Source organism: Pan troglodytes, chromosome 21 (genome assembly GCF_028858775.2).
Source record: "Pan troglodytes isolate AG18354 chromosome 21, NHGRI_mPanTro3-v2.0_pri, whole genome shotgun sequence".
Classification (NCBI taxonomy): Eukaryota; Metazoa; Chordata; class Mammalia; order Primates; family Hominidae; genus Pan; species Pan troglodytes.
This window is the reverse complement of record NC_072419.2, coordinates 40,325,815-40,337,982: the sequence shown is the minus strand read 5'-3', so window position 1 is coordinate 40,337,982 and position 12,168 is coordinate 40,325,815. Positions and strand designations below refer to the sequence as shown.

Sequence of the window (12,168 nt, the reverse complement as noted above, 5' to 3'; positions counted from 1 at the left end):
CAGAATTTTGCGGTTCGTTAAAGAAAGGTTTAACACTGTACAACTCATGGTCCTCAGAGCCCAATACCAACCTGTAAACGCTGAAACAGAATCAGACTTATAAGACCAAAGATTGGCTCTAAAAAATACCTGAAAAGAAAGGGGGGGGGAATGAAAGGAGCCGGGCACATTCCTCAGCCCCGGGCTCAAAACAAACAAGCCCAGTACAAACACATCCCATCCTCCCATCCCACCACATATCGCCATATATCTCTCAAACTTCCTGAGCCTAGTACAAACACCACCAGGAAAGTCTCCGATAAGGGGACAGCCGTTCAAAGTTTTACTGAAAGAGCGGGAACCAAAAGAATTCCTTTGTTCCCCTGTAACTTTCAGGCTATAAAAAGCAAACACTCGCATTGTTCAGGGCCCTCTTGTATGCTGTGGAATGGAGGGACCAGGTTCGAACTTGTAGTAAAGATCCTTGCCGCTTGGCTTTGACTCTGGACTGTGGTGGTCTTCTTTCGGGAACTAACGGTCTGGGCATAACAAGACCAGCCCGGCCAACCCAGCGAAACCCCGTCTCCACCAAAAAAATACGAAAACCAGTTAGGCGTGGCGGCGCGTGCCTGCAATCCCAGGCACTCAGCAGGCTGAGGCAGGAGAATCAGGCAGGGAGGTTGCAGTGAGCCGAGATGGCAGCAGTACAGTCCAGCTTGGGCTCGGCATCAGAGGGAGACGGTGGAAAGAGAGGGAGAGGGAGACCGTGGGGAGCGGGAGATGGAGACAGAGAGGGAGAGGGAGGGGGAGAGGGAGAGGGAAAGGGAGAGTTCTTTTTTGTTTAACCAATTGAGTTTTGAGTGTTCTATTAGTTCTTTCAACTATGGCCTATCCTTGGGAATTATAGGGAATTCCTGTTGTATGTGTAATTTTCCACTGATTTAAGAATTTTTGGAATGTTTTACTACAGTATCCTGGCCCATTGTCAGTTTTAATTTTTTCCAGAACTCCCATGAGAGCAAAACAATATAATAAATGTCTTTTAACATGGGAAGTACTTTCTCCTGTCTCGCAAGTTGCCCATACGAAATGTGAATAAGTATCAACTGTCACATGGACAAATGATAATTTTCCAAATGAAGATACATGTGTGACATCCGTTTGCCATAACGCATTAGGACATAGACCTCTGGGATTAACTCCTGCCTCTTGAGTGGGCAGGTGTAGGACTTGACTCTGGGTGCAATGTTGTACAATATTTTTTGCCTGTTTCCATGAGATATCAAATTTATTTTTAATCCTGCTGCATTTACATGAGTCAAAGCATGAAGTTCTTGTGCTTTTATGAATGCAGATGATACCAGTAAGTCAGCTTGTTCATTTGCTTTAGTTAAAGACCCTGGTAAATTAGTGTGTGCTTGAATGTGAGTAATACAAAATGGGAAATTTCTTTTTCTCACAGTTTGTTGTAATAAATTGAACAGCTGGTTTAACTGATCATCCATACTATATTTGATTAGGGCTGTCTCAACATCCCTTGTAGCCTGTACTACATATGCAGAATCTGATACAATATTAATAGGCGGATTAAAATCTTGTAACACTGTAATGACTGTAACCAACTCTGCTCTTTGAGCCCAGTGATATTGAGTTTCGATGACTTATTCTTTTGGCCCAATGTAAGCTGCTTTTTCATTGCTGGAACCATTAGTAAACACTGTCAGAGCATTTTCTAAAGGTTCATGTCTGGTAATTTTAGGTAAAATCCAAGTAGTCAATTTTAAAAACTGGAAGGTTTTTGTTTTTGGGTAATGATTGTCAATAATTCCCACAAAATCAGCAAGACCAGTCTGCCATGTACAAGAATTGATAAAGGCTTGTCTAACCTGTTCCTTGTTTAAAGGAACAATGATTTTGTCTGGGTCACTTCCACACAATGTTATTATTCATAACCTTGCCTGACCAATTAATGTAGCTATTTGATGCAATGTAAAAGTCTTAATTGTACTGTGAGGAAGGAATGACCACCCCACAAGATCAGTATTTTGAACAATGATGCCTGTCAGAGAATGTGCAGTAGCAAAAATCAAAAGTTGGAGTGGGACCAAGGGATCTATTCTGTTTACTTGTGCTGACCAAATTTTTTCTTCAACTAATTCAATTTCTTTTGCTGCCTCTGGGGTTAATATTCTTTTACTATTTAAGTCCGGGTCCCCTCTTAAGATAGAGAACAAATTTGACATGGCATAAGTAGGAATGCCTAAAATTGGCCAAATCCAATTAATATCTCCTAGCAATTTTTGAAAGTCATTTAATGTTTTTAATGTGTCTTTTCTTATTTCTATTTTTTGTGGTTTAATTTTTCTATTTTTTACCTGCATCTATGTTAACTGGGATTGGCGGCCCTATTTTTGCGGATCTGTTGTTGTACCCCATCAATCCACCAGGTCTTAAATTGTAAAAATTAAGAAGGTGAGAGTGATGATTTGGCCAAAATTTCCCAGTCATAAGGAATAAGTCTATTTCCATGAGCAATGGAATCTAATAATGTTCTCATATAAGGAGAATTGGGTCCATACTGTTTTACTCCCTCTTTCATGTCTTTTAGCATTTTTATAGAAAAGGACTCATATCTGGCATCAGCTTGGGGAGGCCCCTTCTCCAGGTAGTATGGGCTCTAATATTACTTGAAATTAAAACGCCTCAGTATCTCTCCTTGTTTTCTTGCCTTCTCAATAATTTCATGTAATGCACCATCCTGTCCACTAGGTGGTGGTGTAGGATTAAGTCTCATAGTGGGCAGCTGAGGCTATATCGCCGTGCGTGCCCTGTGGTGCTGGAAACGTTCCTGGCTGTCCATACTGATTTTCTGGGGGGCGGCTGATACTGAAGTTCGGCTGGAGGTCAGTATTGATAGGGTACTGGCGGTTGGGTCTTACTTTCTACCAGCTGATATTGTGAATACTGTATCTGGATTGGCATTGCTGTGATAGAGACTATCCTTTTCTATCTGATATTCTCTTGGGGTTTGTACTTGTCTAACCTGCATTTGAGGTTGTAATGTTACGGGCATCTGAACTGTGGGAGGAGGAGTTGGCCATCGTGGTTTAGACTCTGATGGCCCCAATAGTTCTAGACCTTTTCCCCTCAATTTTGATGGTTCATAATATATTACCTCCTGTAATTGGTTGTAGTCAACATTTTCCGTTGACTGAGCCATTACACTCTTCTACCCTTTTTTTTTTTTTTTTTTTTTTGAGACGGAGTCTCGCTCTGTTGCCCAGGCTGGAGTGCAGTGGTGCCATCTCGGCTCACTGCAAGCTCCACCTCCCAGGTTCACTCCATTCTCCTGCCTCAGCCTCCCGAGTAGCTGGGACTACAGACACCTGCCACGACGCCCGGCTAAGTTTTTGTATTTTTTTAGTAAAGACAGGGTTTCACTGTGTTAGCCAGGATGGTCTCGATCTCCTGACCTTGTGATCCATCCGCCTCGGCCTCCCACAGTGCTGGGATTACAGGTGTGAGCCACTGCGCCCAGCCAGACTCGTCTACCTTTTTATACTGTGAACTTTCCGTTACTTTCTCGAATTCTGTCCCTGCCTCTTCCTCACAATCTATTACACAGCTTTCAGGGGCATCAGAAACTGAAACGCTATCTTCTTCTGTTTGAAATGATTCTAAACCTATTTTAATAATGGCCCAATCATTCCATACTGTAAGTGGGATGATTTTATCCTCCCTATTTGCTTGTTTTAATTCTTTGCCAATTTTTTCCCAATCTTTTAGATCTAACGTTCCCTATTCTGGAAACCATAGGCAGAATTGTTCTATTGTTTGAAATAGCATGATTAGATTTCTGTGGAGGCTCTAACTCCCCCTCTTCTTAAAATAACTTTAATAAAGCTGAGATAAGAGGCATATTTGCTTTCAGTTTGACCCATTCTTACCCTGGGTTTCTCTGAGTGCACAAGCTTACCGCAAGGCTGACCATGGAAGTCTTCGGGAATCTCTCGTCGATTTGTCTTCAATGATCACACTCTAGCGTATCTTCACCGTAGAGAAAGGAACCCACATTGGGCACCAGATGAAGAGGGCCTGCCCCTGCACACCTGTGGGTATTTCTCGCAAGGTGGAGACGAGAGACTGAGAAAAGGCAATAAGACATAGAGACAAAGTATAGCGGAAGAAAAGTGGGCCCAGGGACCGGCGCTCAGCAAGTGAGGACCTGCACTGGCACTAGTCTCTGGTTCCCTCCATATTTATTGATCACTATCTTTACTATCTCAGCGAGGGGAGTGTGGCGGGGCTATAGGGTGAAGGTGGGGAGAGGGTCAGCAGAGGAACATGTGAGCAAAGACTCTGTGTCATAAATAAGTTTAAGAAAAGGTGCTGTGCCTGGATGTGCACAATCGCTAGATTTATGTTTAAGCTTACATAAACACCTCAGTGCAGTAAAGAGTAACAGAGCAGTATTGCCGCCATGATGTCTCACCTCCAGCCATAAGGTGGTTTTCTCCTGTCTCAGAATAGAATATATGGTTGGTTTTACGCTGAGACATCCAATCCCAGGGACGTGCAGGAGACAGATGCCACGCTCTTATCTCAACCGCATAGAGGCCTTCCTCTTTCACTAATCCTCCTTAGCACAGACCCTTTACGGGTGTCGGGCTGGGGGGCTGTAAGGTCTTTCCCTCCCCAGGAGGCCGTATCTCAGGCTGTCTCAGTCGGGGGAAACCCGGACAATACCCAGGCTTTCTTGGGCAGGGGTCCCTGCGGCCTTCCACAGTGCATTGCGTCCCTGATTAATAGAGAATGGAGAATGGCGATGACTTTCACAAAGCATACTGCCTGCAAACACATTTTTTTTTTTTTTTTTTTTTTTTTGAGAAGGAGTATCGCTCTGTCGCCCAGGCTGGAGTGCGGTGGCACGATCTCGGCTCACTGCAAGCTCTGCCTCCTGGGTTCATGCCATTCTCCTGCCTCAGCCTCCCGAGTAGCTGGGACTACAGGCGCCTACCACCACGCCCAGCTAATTTGTTGTATTTTTAGTAGAGACGGGATTTCACCGTGTTAGCCAGGATGGTCTTGATCTCCAGACCTCATGATCTGCCCGCCTCAGCCTCCCAAAGTGCTGGGATTACAGGTGTGATTTTTTTTTTTTTTTTTTTTTTTTTTTTTTTTGAGACGGAGTCTTGCTCTGTCACCCAGGCAGGAGTGCAGTGGCTCAATCTCGGCTAACTGCAAGCTCCGCCTCCCAGGTTCATGCCATTCTCCTGCCTCAGCCTCCCGAGTAGCTGGGACTACAGGCGCCCGCCACCACGCCTGGCTAATCTTTTGTATTTTTAGTACAGACGGGGTTTCACCATATTAGCCAAGATGATCTCGATCTCCTGACCTCATGATCTGCCCGCCTCGGCCTCCCAAAGTGCTGGGATTACAGGCATGAGCCACTGCACCTGGCTGCAAAAACATTTTTAACAAAGCAAATCCTGCACAGCCCAAAATCCCTTAAACCTTGAGTCAATACAGCACATGTTTTTGTGAGCACAGGGTTGGGACAAGAGTTACAGATTAACAGCATCTCAAAGCAGAACAATTTTTCTTAGTACAGATCAAAATGGAGTTTCTTTTGTCTTCCTTTTTCTAGATAGACACAGTAACAGTCTGATCTCTCTTTCTTTTCCCTATACATTTTGAGTTGATTTTTTGCATATGGTGAGAGATAGGAGTTTAGTTTCATTCTTCTGGATATGGATATCCAGTTTTCCCAACAACATTTTTCCCCAATGTATGTGCTTGGTACCTTTGTCAAAAATCAATTGGCTGTACGTGGATTTATTTCTGGGTTCTCTTTTTGTTCTCTTGGTCTGTGTTTTTATATCAATACCATGCTGTTTTGGTTATTAGAGCCTTGCAGTATATTTTAAATTCAGGTGGTGTGATGCCTCTAGCTTTGTTCTTTTTGCTTAGGATTGCTTTGACTATTTGGACTTTTTGTTCCATACAAATTTTAGGATTTTTTTTTTCTGTCTTTCTTGTTTTACTAGAGCATATCCTCCAGTGCTTTCCTAAGAAAAGTTATGTGGGGATGAGGGGTAAATTTCTGATCCTTGCATGCCTAAAAATATACTGATTTATTCCTCATACTTGACTGATAATATGGCTTAGTATAGGAGTTCTAGATTGAAAACGTATTTTCTCTCAGAATTTTGAAAGCCTCCCTATATCGTCTTCTAGCCACTAATGTTACTACGGACAAAAATGCTATTCCTATTACCTGCTCTTTCATAAGTAACCTGTTGCCCTTTCCCTGCCCCCTCCTCACCTCCTATCACCAAGATTTTTGATTTTCTCTTTATCCTTTGTGTTAAAAAATTTCATGATTATGTGCCATAATGTTTTTCCTTTGTTTTGTTTTCTTTCATTATGCTGGGCACTCAGCAGGCTCTGCCACTCTGGAAACTCAGTTTCTTTGGTAATTTTCTTCCATTTCTTCTGTATTTCCAGAACTCCTGTTAATCTAATGGTCGACCTTATGGATTCATCCTCTAATTATCTTTTCTCTTTTATTTTTCCATTTGTATTTCTGTTCTACTTTCTGAGAGATTTCCTCAACTTTATATATTAAGACTTAGATAAATTATTTATTTTTCTATTATTATTATTTGAGAACAGGTCTTGCTGTATTGCCCAGGCTGGAGTGCAGTGGCATGATCATAGCTCACTGCAGCCTCCATCTCCTGGGCTTGAGCAGCCCTCCTGACTCAGCCTCCTAAGTAGCTGGGACCACATGCATGAGCCACCACAGCTGGCTAATTTTTTTTCTTTTTTTTATTATTTATTTATTTATTTATTTATTTATTTATTATTTTTTTGAGATGGAGTCTCGCTCTGTTGCCCAGGCTGGAGTGCAGTGGTGTGATCTCGGCTCACTGCAAGCTCTGCCTCCTGGGTTCATGTCATTCTTCCGCCTCAGCCTCCCTAGTAGCTGGGACTACACGTGTTCGCCATCATGCCCGGCTAATTTTTTGTATTTTTAGTACAGATGGGGTTTCACCATGTTAGCCAGGATGGTCTCGATCTCCTGCCCTCGTGATCCGCCCGCCTCGGCCTCCCAAAGTGCTGGGATTACAGGCGTGAGCCACTGAACCAAGCCTAATTTTTCTTTTTAAAAGAATGTTTAGCAGAGAAGAGGTCTATCTAATATTGCCCAGGTTGGTCTTGAACTCCTGGCTTTAAACAATCCTTCTACCTTGGCTTCTCAAAGTGCTGGGATTACAGGCATGAGCCATAATGCCCAGCCAATTTTTCTATTATATTTTTAATTCCCCAGAGCTGTTACTTATTCTATTTTTTTTAGAGCATTTTATCTTTGCTTTATGGATGCAGTATTTTCTATTATCTCTCATAGACTGCTTATTGTTTTTTAAAAATATTTTTCTGTTCTCTTCAGTTTCTGTTCCCTTTGAGTTTCTTTTTTCTCTATTTGATGCTGTCTTTCCTGGTGGAGGTTTATCTTAAATATCTGGTGACCCTTTGTTGTCTCTTCATATTTAAGAGTGAGTCACTAAGTATTTGGAAGCTCTATGTTAACAGGAAGTTTATCTGTAGGATGATAAAGTCGGTACCTAGGTGTTTTGTTGGGGGACCTCAAATATCAGTATGTATAGATCTTTCCTCTGGGGTTAATTAATTAAAATTAATTCCCTGATATCTTGCCTGGAGAATACAAGCCTTGCTGTCAGCATTCCTGGAGTAAATTTCAGCAGGAGGACTGAGTGCGCTTCACCATTCAGCATGTAGACAATTCATCTAATCTCTGTTTTCAGTCTGAAATCCTCCTACCTTAGCCTCCCTGCTATTATATCTTTAGCTGTGCCTGGTATCTCAGTGTCTGGAACTTCTCTACCTCAATTTTGTCCCAGGGGCTGCTAGGGAGATGAAAGGGTAGTTGTCTAAGTGAGTAGGATGGAGAAAAAGACCTGGCAGTTTCACTTCCTATAAAGGCTTTCAGCCAAACCCTCTCTCTTCTGCCTCTCACATCACCTCTGATCTGCTCTGTCCCAGTCCTGACACTCTAGTGTTCTGCAGTACGAATCTGTTTGTCCCTTGTTAGTATAACCCTCAGCAAACATTTAGAATTGTTTTCTCAGCTCAGCTATGGTTTTCCATCTTCCAAAAATGTGTTGATATCCTTAATCTGCTATTGATTTCTTTCTTATTCTCTTTGTCTGTAGACTGGTAACCCTAAAAATGTTAACTCACTGTCACTTCAGTGATTTGGGGAGTGAACAGGGATAAACATATGTGTTTAATCTGTCCAAGCATAAACAGAAGTGCAAGACTGTCAAGATGTCCACTCTTTGCTCCTATTAAAAAAAGTTAGAACCAGAAAATTCATAGATATGGCTGGGCGAGGTGGCTCACGCCTGTAATCCAGCACTTTGGGAGGCCAAGGCGAGTGGATCATGAGGTCAGGAGTTCAAGATCAGCCTGGCCAAGATGATATAACCCCATTTCTACTAAAAATACAAAAATTAGCCGGGCACAGTGGCAGGCGACTGTAATCCCTCCCAGCTACTTGGGAGGCTGAGGCAGAAGAATCGCTTGAAGCTGGGGGACAGAGGTTGCAGTGAGTCGAGACTGCACCACTGCACTCCAGCCTGGGCGACAGAGTAAGACTCTGTCTCAAAAAAAAAAAAAAAAAAAAAAGAAAGAAAGAAAATTCATAGGTAAAATATAGATAAAATTCTACTCTCATACGCCAATGTGGAAAAAGTAGGAGTCTGAGATTTGCGGTACATGTGTCCAAGCCCTGTTATTATCATTTACTGGTCTGAAGCTAGGTAAGTTAAATTTTCTGACCATCTGTTTCCTCATCTGTAAAGTAGTGATAATCATCCCTAGATAGTCTATCTTACTTGTAATGATGAAGTAAAATAATTGATATAAATATATAAACATCAAATATATATCATTTATCATAAACTCTATTAGAAGTAGGCACAGTTAAATATATTTTCAGAGGCACTGTAACATAGTAGAAAGAATATGGGCTTCAGATTCACACAGACTTGGGCTCAAATTCCATCTCTGTTACTCACTGGGTTATGTTGGGTAAGTGACTTACACTCTCTGAGCCTTCGTTAACCTGTTTATAAAATGGGTATAATACTTTTAACCTGACAAGGCTGTTGTTGAGTATTAAATGAGATAATGCATGTAACATCTATAGGGCCTGACACTTAGTAAGTACTCAACAGATATTAATTCTTCCATGTTGGCCCCTAATTTGAGACCAGCTTTTTTTTTTTTTTTTCCCCAGGCTTAATTCAGTTTGTTTTTCTTGTATAAAAACCCTATGCTGTAGCCACAGCTGGAGCCTGGGTCCTCTGCATGGAGACTCTGGTGTGGGTCTTGACGAGGTGGTCAGTGAATTCCTGATAGGGAGACTTGGTGAATATAGTCTCCTTCCAGAGGTCGAGGGTCAGGTAGCTGTAGGTCTTAGAGATGGTGTCAAAGGTGGCCTTGGCGAAGTTGCCAGGGTGGCAGTGCAGCCCCTGGCTGAGGTGTGGCAGTCATCAATACCAGCCATCATGAGGAGCTTCTTGGGCACAGGTGCGGAGACGATGCCAGTGCCCCTGGGTGCAGGGATGAGGTGCACCAGCACAGAGCCGCAGCGGCCTGTCACCTTGCAAGGGACGGTGTGGGCTTGCCCATCTTGTTCCGCAGTAGCCTCTGCGCACGGGGACAATGGAGTGCTTGGTCAGGATGACGGACCCGCGGATGGCAGTAGCCACCTCCTTGGAGCACTTAACGCACAGACCGACGTGGCCATTGTAGTCCCCGATGGCAACAAACGCCTTGAACCTGGTGCGCTGGCCGGCGCGGGTCTGCTTCTGCACCGGCATAATCTTCAAACCCTCTTCCTTGAGAGAGGACCCCAGGAAAAAGTCAATGGTCTCAGATTCCTTGATGGGCAGGGAGAAGAGACATCCTCCAGGTACTTGATCTTCATGTCCTTGACCAGGTGGCCCAGCTTGGTGACGGGCATCTACTCCTTATCCTCGGCCTTGCCTCTGCGAGCTCCATGGCCTCGGCTACGGCCCCGTCCACGGCCGTGACCCTGGCCCCGGATGCCACCGCCGAAACCTCCGCGGAAGCCACCGCGGTTCCCCATCCCTCCCAGGGCTGCGGGGGCCTCCGCCCGGCCTCCGCCCGGCCTCCGCCCGACCTCCGCACCCCACGCCCTGCCCCCCTGCACAGGCGTCATCCGCCATTTGGGGATTTGTTGAAGAAGAGCTTTTTTATACTAACATGAAAATCCTGAGCTTGTATTTCATTAGTTCATGCTAAACTACATTGATAATTAGCATCTTAGATCATCAATAGTCCTCATAAAAGTTTATTTAGTTGCTGTTTTCCCAGGACCAAATTATAAGGTGAATAGCCCAAATTAAAAGGATTCCTCATACAAGACCTTTGAAGTCAATTGGCTATTGCTGAGGCATCTTTAGCATTTCATTATGAAATAAGATGTGAAACTTGTAACAAATATCAAGAGATCAGAGGCTCTGGAATATTGAGAACAACTACAACTCAAAAAATTATTTTAAACGTTTGTTTTTTTGGTTTTTATTTGATCCTCATACAAATCTAGACTCCACAGTCTTTTTTATCCTGTTTAAAGATGAATTAACAGAAACAATGAGTAAAGAAGCTTCCTTTACTCAACTTCCTTGAGTACTTCCTTGAGTTTCAAGGAAGTCTCAAATTCCTTGAGACTGATCTATCTGTGGAAAACAACCAAGAACTCCAACCTTGGTCTTTTGTCTCCCAGTTTAGTGCTCTCTTTTTAAAAAATATGGTAAAATACAAATACCATAAAATTTATCTTTTCAACTATTTTTAAGTATATTCACATTGTTGTACAACCAATTTCCAGAACTCTTTCCATCTTGCAAAACTGGAACTCTGTACCTATTAGACAACAACTCTCTCTTCCCCCCTCTCTCCCTAGCCCCTAGCAACCGCCATTCTACTTTCTCTTTCTATGAATTTGACTATTCTAGGTACCTCAAATAAATGGGATAACACAGTATTCGTCTTTTTGTGGCTAGCTTATTTCACTAAGCATAATGTTCTTGAGGTTCATCCATATTGTGGCATGTATCAGAATTTCCTTCCTTTTTAAGGCTGAATGATATTCTATTGTATGTACACACCATATTTTGATTACCCATTCATCCACTGATGGACACCCGGGGTGCTTCCCAGGTATGAATAATGCTGTTGTGAACATGGACATAAAAATATCTCTTTGAGACACTGCTTTCAGTTTTTATTTTTATTTTTTTTCTGAGACAGAGCTTCGCTCTTGTTGCCCAGGCTGGAGTGTGATGGCACGATCTCAGCTCACTGCAACCTCTGCCTCCTGGGCTCAAGTGTTTCTCCTGCCTTAGCCTCCTGAGTAGCTGGGATTACAGGCGCCGGCCACCATGTCTGGCTAATTTTTTGTATTTTTAGTAGAGATGGGGTTTTACCATGTTGACCATGGCTGGTCTCAAACTCCTGACCTCAGGTGATCCGCCCGCGTCAGCCTCCCAAAGTGCTGGGATTACAGGTGTGAGCTACCATGCCCAGCCCTTTCAGGTTTTTTTTTTTTGTTTTTTTATTTTTATTTTTTAAATATACGTAGTAATTGAATTGTTAGATTATATGGTAATTCTGTTTAAAAATGTTTGAGGAACAACCATACTCTTTTCCATAGGGCTGCATCATTTTACAGTCCTGCCAACATACACAAGCGTTCCAGTTTTTCCACATCTTGATAATATGTGTCATTTTCTGGAGGTTTTTTTTTTTAATTAATAGCAATTCTACTGGGTGTAAGGTAGTATCTGATTGTGGTTTTCTTAAGAGTTTTGAAGTCTTCTGTACAGATGGCAAGATACTAAGTAACCTTGGATAACATCATCAAAAAACATTCATATTCTTTTTTTTTTATTATTTTTTTAAAGAGAACAGGGTCTTGCTGTTACCCAGGGTGGAGTGCAGTGGTGTGATCATAACTCACTGCAGCCTCGAACTCCTGAGCCCAAGAGATTCTCTTGCCTCAGCCTCTTGATTAGTTGGGGCCACTGGCACATGCCACCATGCCCGGCTAATTTTTTTTAAATTACTTTTTTG

At 42.8% G+C, this 12,168-nt stretch overlaps 1 pseudogene; it reads right to left on the bottom strand.

Annotated features, from left to right (window-relative positions):
* Positions 1 to 9,262: 9,262 nt before the first annotated feature.
* LOC107969907 (small ribosomal subunit protein uS5-like) lies at positions 9,263 to 10,202 on the bottom strand (annotated as a pseudogene).
* Between the last annotated feature and the right edge of the window lie 1,966 nt (positions 10,203 to 12,168).